The sequence below is a fragment of the Octopus bimaculoides genome, chromosome 7 (genome assembly GCF_001194135.2).
Source record: "Octopus bimaculoides isolate UCB-OBI-ISO-001 chromosome 7, ASM119413v2, whole genome shotgun sequence".
NCBI lineage: Eukaryota > Metazoa > Mollusca > Cephalopoda > Octopoda > Octopodidae > Octopus > Octopus bimaculoides.
This window is the reverse complement of record NC_068987.1, coordinates 108,135,282-108,146,185: the sequence shown is the minus strand read 5'-3', so window position 1 is coordinate 108,146,185 and position 10,904 is coordinate 108,135,282. Positions and strand designations below refer to the sequence as shown.

At 36.4% G+C, this 10,904-nt stretch overlaps 2 non-coding genes across 2 annotated transcripts; both read left to right on the top strand.

The window, feature by feature from the left end:
* Window positions 1–698: 698 nt before the first annotated feature.
* Trnah-gug (transfer RNA histidin (anticodon GUG)) lies at window positions 699–770 on the top strand. Its single transcript has one exon. It is a non-coding gene; the product is annotated as a tRNA-His (tRNA).
* Window positions 771–7,903: 7,133 nt separating this feature from the next.
* On the top strand, window positions 7,904–7,975 carry Trnah-gug (transfer RNA histidin (anticodon GUG)). The gene has a single exon. It is a non-coding gene; the product is annotated as a tRNA-His (tRNA).
* Window positions 7,976–10,904: the final 2,929 nt, after the last annotated feature.

The window sequence follows — 10,904 nt, the reverse complement described above, 5'->3', positions numbered from 1 at the left end:
ACACACACACACACACACACACACACACACACACACACACACACACAGATGTATAATATGTACGTATAATTGGGAGGCCAGGAAATAAAATACATTCCATGCCCAAGTTCGAAAACACGAGTAAACTCTCACTACTTCAGTTAGTGAGAGTTTAGTTTATCAACAACAGATAGCAAATATTCCTCAACATATTCCTTTTAAAACACATTTAAAGCTACCAAAGCTTGCAAGCGACTTTGATTGCTGTCATGAAATTACCAAAACATAATAATAATAATAATAATAATAATAATAATAATAATAATAATAATAATAATAATAATAATAATAATAATAATGATTATTATTATTATTTAAATATATTAAGTTTGAATAACTACATCAAGAGAATTGAACACTTCTTGAGTAGAAATATTAATTAGAAAACATCAAAATTTTCGAGAATAATTAAAGAATGCCGTCGGCGAGCTCATAGTTTATAAACTTCATTCTAAATAGTTTTGTGCAATGATTTAAAGACTTCCATCACTTGCAGATTCGTCTAATCGAGATAATCTTCCAAAAGCCAGCTGAGTAGTTTCATAAAACAACGCGCATACTTCTGTACAATCTCACAATACACGTCATAAGAAATTCGATAGCTAGAAGCGTAACTATATCATTGATGTATTGCAATGCATTCGGCGTGGTAGTTGGTAGCCGTGATCGTCTAGTGGTTAGGACCCCACGTTGTGGCCGTGGTAACCCAGGTTCGAATCCTGGTCACGGCAAGTGCTCAATATTTTTTTTTTTTTTGTTAAATTTAATATATTACATTGCAGAAATTTTCTGTATCAAACACTGTGTTATTCATGTTTACTAGTAGGGGTTCTTGATTGTGCGACTCTGTGATTCATTATCCTATTCAGTAATATTCGCACCACTTTAAAGCATTATTTAAAATTGCATAATCTAACGAGTCCTTGCGTTGCTTAAGTCAATCTCGTGTCGTTCGTAAGAATCTCGCTGTTATATCTAGCTTAGATTTTCTCAACCGTTTTGTTCCGAGTCCCACATCGATCCTGCAATATAGAACTAAAACGCACCCCCATTATGGGGCGAAGCTATATTGAATTTGTAATTTCTTAATTACTGCCATTCTTTTGTATCTCACACTCCAGCAAAATATTTCAAGACCCGCTTTGGTAAAACAATGATCTGGCTGGTCAAACGACTAATAAATGAATCGATATTAAACTATAATGATACTGACTGCACCCCGCTAGTGACAGTGTACGAATTCTTATGCTTAGTATGTGTGTGTTTACGTGTGCGTATTTGTATTGTTAGCATCGTCTGTCGGAATAAAATGTACGAATAGCATAATTTACCTGATGAATAACAGACGCGAATCACCAGAGTAGCAAGAGACTGACTCTGCCAAAATAAAAATGGGGTTGAAAAAGATCCGTCGCCAGCTCAAAATCGAAACAACTACTATATCTAGATAGAACACACACACACACACACACACACACACATAAGCATTAAACAATATAAGCACTACTTAGGCCATCAAGGGAAGCAGCGGGCATCAGGGAAATGGTAAATGGTTTACGGCACAAAAGATATTACTTGTGAAACATGTGAAAATAATATTTGAGATGCCTTTATCTCTACTAAGTATAAATGCAGATGTGTTACCTAACATTAATTTTTGAGGAACTCATCATGACTTTGCAATTCAAAAATGTGCGAGGAAATTTTTAAAATATAAGTAAAGAGGAAGTAAACAAAAATAAACATCATTTTTCCCTCTTACTGTTTTGTTTCGTTTTGAAAAATAACAATTTATTTCATGGTTTGTTATAGTTTATATTTTGAATTACATTACCTTTTATGAAGTTACCGAAACCTTTTAAGTGCTTAGGGCATCGATGGTCTTTAATCTTACCCTCACACACACACACACACAGGCAAACACCCACCCACCCACACATACATACACACTCACATCGGATAAACTGGAGCCGCAGCTCAAAGCGCCAGACTTCTTTAACATTCGACCATGTTGATTCCTTGCAATTGATATATTAAGCGCACACGGTTCTGCGACAAACTCACAACGTTAGTTGAAGTAGATTTGCTGTGCATATCAACTCATTCCATTTCACATCTTGGTACTCGAGAGATTTATACCTGCCAGCAATATGTAGGCGAGGATGATAAATGTTTGAATTCGTTACAGCTTTAATATCTATGTGTATGCGTATATGAGTGTGGGTTTCACCGTGATATGTGTATGTGTGCATGAGTATTTCTATACAGAATGTGCTTACACAGCATTACTATCATGTAAATACATACTCTTGTATTTATATACATGTGTTACCTTCATCTTCGTATGACTGTTTTGACGTGCGCATAGTCGGTGGAAATTACATTGTTAACATTGTATATAGATTTCACTCCAGTTGATTCAGGCAGCCAGGAACCGAATTTAAATATCGTGAATATTTATGAATGTCTGTCGGTGTATTCGAACATGTATAATTGTTGCTGCAGCTTTTGTTTCTGTGCTGGTGTTGTTGTTGTTGTTGTTGTTGTTGTTGTAGTTGAAGAAGGTGATATTAATAACGATGACGAAGGCGATGTTGATAATAATCATGATGACGACAGTGATGATGATGATAACGATGATGCTGATGATAACGGCGACTAGGACGACGACAGAACGAAGAAGATAATGATGATGACGATGATGACTACGGTGGTGATGATTTTGAGGATTACGACAATGAAGGTAATAATTACGATGATGATGATGATGATGATGATTACGATGATGATGATGATCATCATAATGATGATAATCATAATGATGAGTTTATACCTGCAGGTTAGTCTTAATAGAGCCGTCCTATACTCAGTTTTGCATTTCATCCTTCTGGGCCTATTAAACAACAACAAAAAAATAATAGGAAACTTGAGTCGTGTGCCTTCCATTTCTTTGCCTTCTAACTTCAAAACTAATCACGACCAGCTTGGATCCGTCTCCCCCTACTAATTTCACCCACACGTGACACTCTTTGAGCCTTTCGAGGGTCTCAACCTTGTTGCAGGCATGAGGGTCAGGTCAGAAATTTTAGAATACCTTCCTTCCTTCCTATCTCCTCTCATCTCCCTCCAACCAGTGATGAAAGCCCCAGAAACAATCACAAGCACTACCTTAGAACAATAATGCTACCTCTGGCCAACATCCCTGTCTTAGCAGACATAGGACATTATCCAAAGTTTAGGATGCAATTTAAGAGACATTTGGCTACTATTTCTGGTAGACCATGTGATCAGGTAGACTCCTACTGGTTTATTCATAAAGATATTCTGCATGTATATATAATGGAGAAATTATTTCGTGATAATTTGAAAGAACATTACCTCAGAATAGAAGGATGTTATTTGAGAGACATCTGGCTGCTATTTCTGGCAGATCGTCTATCAATATGGACTGTTGCTTGCTCGTTCATACAAGTATATGCTGTATGGGTGTATTGTGGAGAATCTATTTCGTAATATCTTGAAAGGAAATTACTCAGTGTGTTCTAGGCTCGAGATGGCAGGACGGGATTTGAGAGAAATTTGGCACTGTTTCTGACAATTCATACAACCACGTAGTCGCTATTTCACTGGTTTGTTCTGAAATACGTTTCGTATACGTGTAGTGGAGAATCTCTTTCGTGACGTCTCGATATCTGAAAAATCACGTGGCTGTGCTAAGGTACATGGATATTTATATATTAGTGAATATAACGACACAGATATATCTACGTGCCGTTATGTGAGTCTTTCGATATGAACTCTGGCGAACTGAATTGACTTGCGACCTGGCAGAAAACTTTATATACGATAATCAATGTTACTGAATGTAATTAAAGTCTAAGCATTTAACGAGGATGTGTGGAATTACATGTATGGTGAAATGCATATATATGTTTCATAATGAAAGGATGAGAATTTCGTTTGTGTATGACTGTATCTTTGTAAGAATGAGTGAGTGTGCATATCTATCTATCTATCTATCTATCTATCTATCTATCTATATATCTATCTATCTATCTATCTATCTATCTTTACACACACACACACATACCCCCCCCCCATATATATATATATATATATATATATATATAAACGACAGACGCAGTATTAATAAGGTGAGATAATATTTATTTCCACATAAACGTGAATATTCCATCAGAACAAATTATACTGAGGTACTTACTATGAGAGAAACTCTTATATTGGCTTTTGGTGCAAAATGCACTCCAGTTCATATATATATATATATATATATATATATATATATATATATATATATATATATATATATATATATATATATATATATATATATCGCTTAAACCAGTATGGTTCACAAGGTTGCTTCATAATCGTGAGGTGCCCGATTCAATTCTCCGTTGTAACTGGATAAGTTTCTCGTCCATTATCTAGCATAGACTCCTTTATTGTAATTGTAATTGCGTATAGGGAAATTCTAAGGAAGCCCGTCGGATGCATTGTATTTGTAATTCAAAAGCCAGAATTATTTCACATCGTGATTTCAGCCGAAGATTTTCTTACGTGTACACGTTTCTGAGGAATATTAACTCACTCACTCTCACGCTAATATCAACTTGATGCTTGGCAGATAGGAAAACTGATAGAATCATCGTCGAAATTTGTCGGAGGACCCATTTCCTATATACTAGTTATTGTATCTAGGTATACGTGAATGTGGTTATGTACACATATGTACATTTGTTCGCGCGTGTGTGTATAGACGTAGATATGTGTGTGTATAGACGTTGATATGTGTGTATATGATTGTATGTACGAATCTAAAAGTTTTGAATATGTATAAGTGCTAGATGTGGGTTGTGTGAGTAAGTGATATAGCACTGCCATCAAATTTTAGCCGAAGAATATGACCTTTGACCATTCACTAATTGACCAGAAATAGCTTAAACGTGTTTTAAACACATACTCACACGTATACAATGCAGAAATGTCCAAACGTTTACAGATAGACAATCATACGATCACCTCCACACACACACAAACATATGCTCACACGAACACACATTCAAGAGCGAAAGTATGCACATACAGAAACCATTTTGTAAATCAATTTGAACGTTAATAGAACATAATTTTATTGTGTTAATTATTCTTTTAATTAATCAATTACAGGGATTTATAACTAACAACCATCTGGTCATCGCATCAGCGATATATATTGTACATGGCTGATCGACTTCCTAAAAGTAAGAGCCAAATCTCTTATATCATAACCTGCTGTGTTAAAAAAGGAAAGCGGTCACTGAATAATTTGTATTTTATCAATCCACAACAAAATTGGTATTTTATCGACCAGCATTGAATTGTTAATCTCTGTGTTGGTACTTTATTGATCCGAAACAGACTTCGTATTTTACCGACCAGAACCGAATTTGTATTTTATCGATCCAGTACTGAATTTGACGTTTACGGAAATAAATAAAATAAGGAATCAATGGAACCAGCATTGAATCAGAACAGATGATAAAATAAAACAAAGCATAGGATACACATAAACTTAATGAATAGCTAATACATATTTAGCTGTACCAAAGCAATAAAATAAATGAGTAACCGAGGAACGCGTAGAAAATATCTTAATATTACCTCGTCTGTTCCATCAGAGCTGATATGCTGTTCGAACGTAACAGCAATGAAGAGAAATGAAAGGGGAAAACTGGACAGAAAGGCATTTAAACCGAGGATTATTTAAAAATGGTAATGTATGTAGACTGGTACGTTACCGTTTCTGCAACCCTTTAATGTAATATAGATATTTTATTTTTTTGAACGAGACCGAAGACTGTTAGAAGTTAGTGCATACCACCACAAACGCACAAAAACGGTTGCAGAGTAGTTACGCAATATTCACGTTGAATTACAGCGGTAAGAATCGGTATAACCAACAGCGTAAATATTTCATGAGTATTTTGTATACGTTTACATATGTGTTAGCTGTTAGCCGTGATCGTCTAGTGGTAAGGTTCAAATCCTGGTCACGGCAGCTGACAGCGTTTATTTATTTTAATTTGGGGTAATTTTTTTCAATTTTCATTAGGAAAAATAGTTTGTAACGAAAGAATATGTTATTCTTGGTTAGCCTTCAAGCACACCGAACAGTGCATCTCTATGCTCGATACCGTTTCGAAAATACTAAAACCGTCTTTTGGTGGCTATAGCTAAATTTATATATACCCAGTTAGTTCCTATTTTACCTATGTACTTAGCTGCCATCCGTGAGAATTCACTACAGCATCTAGCTTATTACTTTCTACTCTTTTCGTCCTATGTCCCACTTCGAGTTTCAAAAATAAACAAAAAGATATGTCCTTTAATGAATAGAGTAAATTTATTTTGCAGTAACTTTATTATTCCCTGTCACATCACTAAAATATTTCACATCACTACAATACTTCCACACTTCACGGAACGACTGCGTAGATGATTCCAAATTCACTACAGTGAAGCTCATTGCTAACTCTGCTCAACATAAACAGGTTTAGTGAAATTGGTGTGCAGAAATCCAATGGACTAATCCATCGTTTTCAGAAAATGATAAGGATCCTTTCCGAGTCATGTAGTTTCACAAGCACGGTTGCCCAGTTTCCATGCCGCATACATACCCCACATGTGGACGGCGCTGGTTTAATCATTTTCGCTAGCTGAGTGGACTGGAGCAACGTGAAATGAAGTGCTTTGCTGAAGAACACAACGCATAGCCCGGTCCAGGAATCGAAACCGCAATCTAACTATCACGAGTCAGGCAATCTAACAACTAAGACAAGCGCCTTAATTTTTAGAGATGGTATATTTCTACCATTGTCTGGTGTTACCCAACCACCTGGTTCGTGGGTACCTTTGTTACTGCCCGTTCTTTTGCCACGTCACTGACCTACACATAAATTCTTTCCTCTATCTGTTTCGATTCTGAAGACATTTTGAAAAGGATCTCAAATGTTGCCTTTCTTTATCCTGGCTATCATGTTAAAAAATCTTACAAACGCAGAGAATAGAAATCAAACAAATAATTCGTTGAACCGTCCGGAAAATAACAGCTAAATTTGCTCAAAAATGTACTGAGTGCACGTGGCTTAGTGTTGTTGCACTCGCGATATTGCGAACGTGGTTTCGACCTGATAGTGCGTTGTGTTCTTGAGCAAAACATTTCATCTCACGTTGGTATGCGGTCAAATCGACACCTGACACGTGCTACACTTGTGCACCCGTTCAGACAACGTCGATTTGATGGAAGGAGTGAGCCAATGTACGGTACGAACATTTGATTATTATAAGCAGATCATTTGTGCAGCTCGTTCAGCAAAATCTGAACACGCATACGTCGACTTCGAAGGGGGAATCCATCACTGTCTTAAAAAGGAGAACTGCTTTCGACAATGTATCAAATGGATGATGTCTAAATAAATGACATACTTATTTATGGCTAGAACATCTTTAAACATATTAGTCTGTTCCATCAGAGCTGATATGAAGGTAGAACATGCCATTGACGAAAAGCATAGTAAGGTGAAAATGGATGGGATGGAATTTCAACTCAGGTTTAATTAGATATGGCAACGGATTTAGTCCAGCAATTTACCGTTTGTGCAAGCCGTTGACGTAATGTAGATTACCTTTTGACCGAAGAACGCTACAAGTTACAGCAAACTACTACAAGCGCAAAAGAATGATCGAAAAACGCCCACGTAATCATGCTGATGTTGTTGATGGCTGCAGCAAGAAATACGATAGCCAGCAGCGTAAATATATCATTAATATATTGTTCGCGACTGTTGTGTATTAGCTGTTAGCCGTGATCGTCTAGTGGTTAGGACCCCACGTTGTGGCCGTGGTAACCCAGGTTCGAATCCTGGTCACGGCAGCTAACATTCGCTCGGTTTTTCAAATTTATCTACTTTTGCATTTTGAGAAACAGTCTGTAACAATGTTTAACAAAAGAAAATATTCTTACCTAGCCATAGGTTCTCCATTGATCAACACTATAAGTATCTTTTGGTGGCTTTTATGCAATAAAAAATGTATGGTCATAGCTTGAACACCTTTCGTAAGAGGTCTATTCGATTAGAGCATACAAGGAGTTAAATGACAGCAGCAAAAACAGCAGCAACGATAATTACTACTATGAATAATAACCCTTACTATTATAGGTACAACGTCTGGTCCATTACGTCAGCCCCTAGTACTTGACTGGTACTTATGTCATCAACCCCAAAATCATGGAAAACCTCGGCCGAATTTGATCTCAGAATTTAAAGATTGACGAAATGCAACAAAAACAACAACAACAAAAACAAAAACAAAAGCAGCAACAACAACAACAAAAACTACTACTACTACCACTACTGCTACTGCTGCGGCGGCGGTGGCGGCGGTGGAGGGGGCGAAAACGATATTTTGAACATTCAGCAATACGCGTTAAGGAAAATTATTCTCAGAAGAGCAAGTGAAGTAACTCCAGACATATTTTAATCAAGCAAAAATTAAATAGAGATAAATAGTGAGGAGGGTAGTAGACTTAATGGCAACTCGCGACATTTTTCGGTCTCTGAACATCTCATCAGTGTAGCATAATCCACTTAATGGTAACCAAATTCTCAGAACCACTAATCTGCAGGTAACTTTATGTTCTTTGTAAAGAAAACTGTCTTGGGAAATTTTCCTGTCTCATTATTTTAATTTACTTAATCAGTGAATGTTCTTCATGCAAAATTTACCCTACAAATCTCCATTTAACTTTTCGCTGATTGAAATATCTGGATTTTTCTCTCTTGGCAATTCGAAGGATAATTTTCATTGACGCAAATGACGTTACTTCTAATTGAGGTTACAATTTCTCTAAATTAAAAATGGTTCACAGATCACTTTAAATATGATAGCCTGAACTTAACTGTAGGCCCTGATAAACATGTTATCGCAAAATCTATTACATTACCATAGGCCCCTGCCAAACGTCAATACTAAAACAATAGTTGATAACATTAAGATGTCTTGGATAATTAACTTCATCTTTGTAGGTAGGAATACTTTTGAACGAGACGGAAGACTGTATGAATACTTTTAAAACTTAAGATCTACCCTATTCTTCAACTATTTTCATATCAGTTGAAACCAGAAGCTGTCGTCATTGTGAGGCAATGTCATTAGAATCAATGCTTATTTATTGTAGACTCACTCTTCGGTTCTGTCTTCCGACTTGGCCCTGATAAAGTAGTGAGTTGGACAGAGCTAGCCTTCTTTGTGTTTCTTGCCGTGATGTGGCTTCATCTGGTATATCAATTAAACATTTGTCCCATTGTTGCTTAAACACATCCACATATACAGCTGGAAGACCGCCGAAATCTTTGGGCAATGTACTCCATCGGGATGAGGATCACTTTAATGAAGATAACGATTAACCAGTAGAATGCTCTTTTTAAAACCTTGTATACCCGAGAAACACCATGGCCTATGAGTCAAATTGAAATGGGACAGATGCTACACAAAGAACTGTAGCCTACGTGATTTTCTCATAACATTATTAACTGTAGGGCTGCTCGAACGTTCACTGTATTGCATAGCAAAATTATCCCTCCAAAACCTAGTGAAACACTTATGAATAGTCCTCTTAGGTATTTCACCATTCTGTACACACACACACACACACACACACACACACACACACACACACACACACATATATATATATTTCACTTGTTAAGGGTATCTTTAAAGATTGTCCATAAAAATTATAGCCAGCACCGATTCCGTTACGATGATTCGTATCCAATACGACAGGTGTAAACAAAGAACGACATCGAAGATGAAAAATAGGTAATGGGCGTATATGAGATATTTCGGGAGTTTTGATCTTTTCTCAGCGCCCATCGAACCCATTAAGCATCCAGGAATTCATTGTTTAAAATAACCACTAAATATAGCGGTGTAACGTCACTGCATAAACCAATCTTACATTAAACATGTTGTTGGAAGCTAGCTGTAATTTCTATAGACAATCTGTAGAGATAAACTTAACAAGTGATGCAGTAGCACTGCTAACACAGTGGAACACAGTATTGACTTATAAAAATGTTTCATATACTTTCTAGTATATTATGGTTGCATTACGAAATACCGGGTCCCTACAAGTCATTAATATTTACGTAGCGGCCAGGAATGGGTTTAATATGCAAAATTGGTTTATCCAATAAGTAGTGCAATACAACATATAAAATATCATACATCTCTGGCGTCTCTGCTCCAAGAAATGAAGTGGTATTTTTCCCATCTTGTTCTAGTAGATTGTCTGCTGCACTGTGGTAATCTTTATAGTGGCGTTAGATCACTCCAAGGCCCGCTGGTAGTTTGACACTATGCGACTACTACCACAGTAAAACTTTAGAAGTTTGTTTACACGATGTAATTATACTGGTAAACTGAATCTTCGAAGTCCTTGTCAGCCATTTGTCTGTGAATATTAATAAATATTTACCTGACAAAAAATATGATGTAATCCTACACTTTAACGTTAAATTATATCAGATAGACAACTATTCATAAAAACTAACAAACAGTAATAAATATTTATCTCGTAATTTCTCTCGTTTTATTGTCCTGATTTATAGGCCATGTGCGCAGAGCCCAAATATTACTTGGAGACACTAGGCGTGTTTTAAAAGCTGGCTAGATAAGATCTTCAATATATGAAACGATTAGTAGCCCAGAATTATATAATGTGCATATTAAACAATATATTTATATTCTCTCTTTTTTTAGTTGTTTCAGTCATCGGTCTGCGGCCGCGCAAGGGCCCC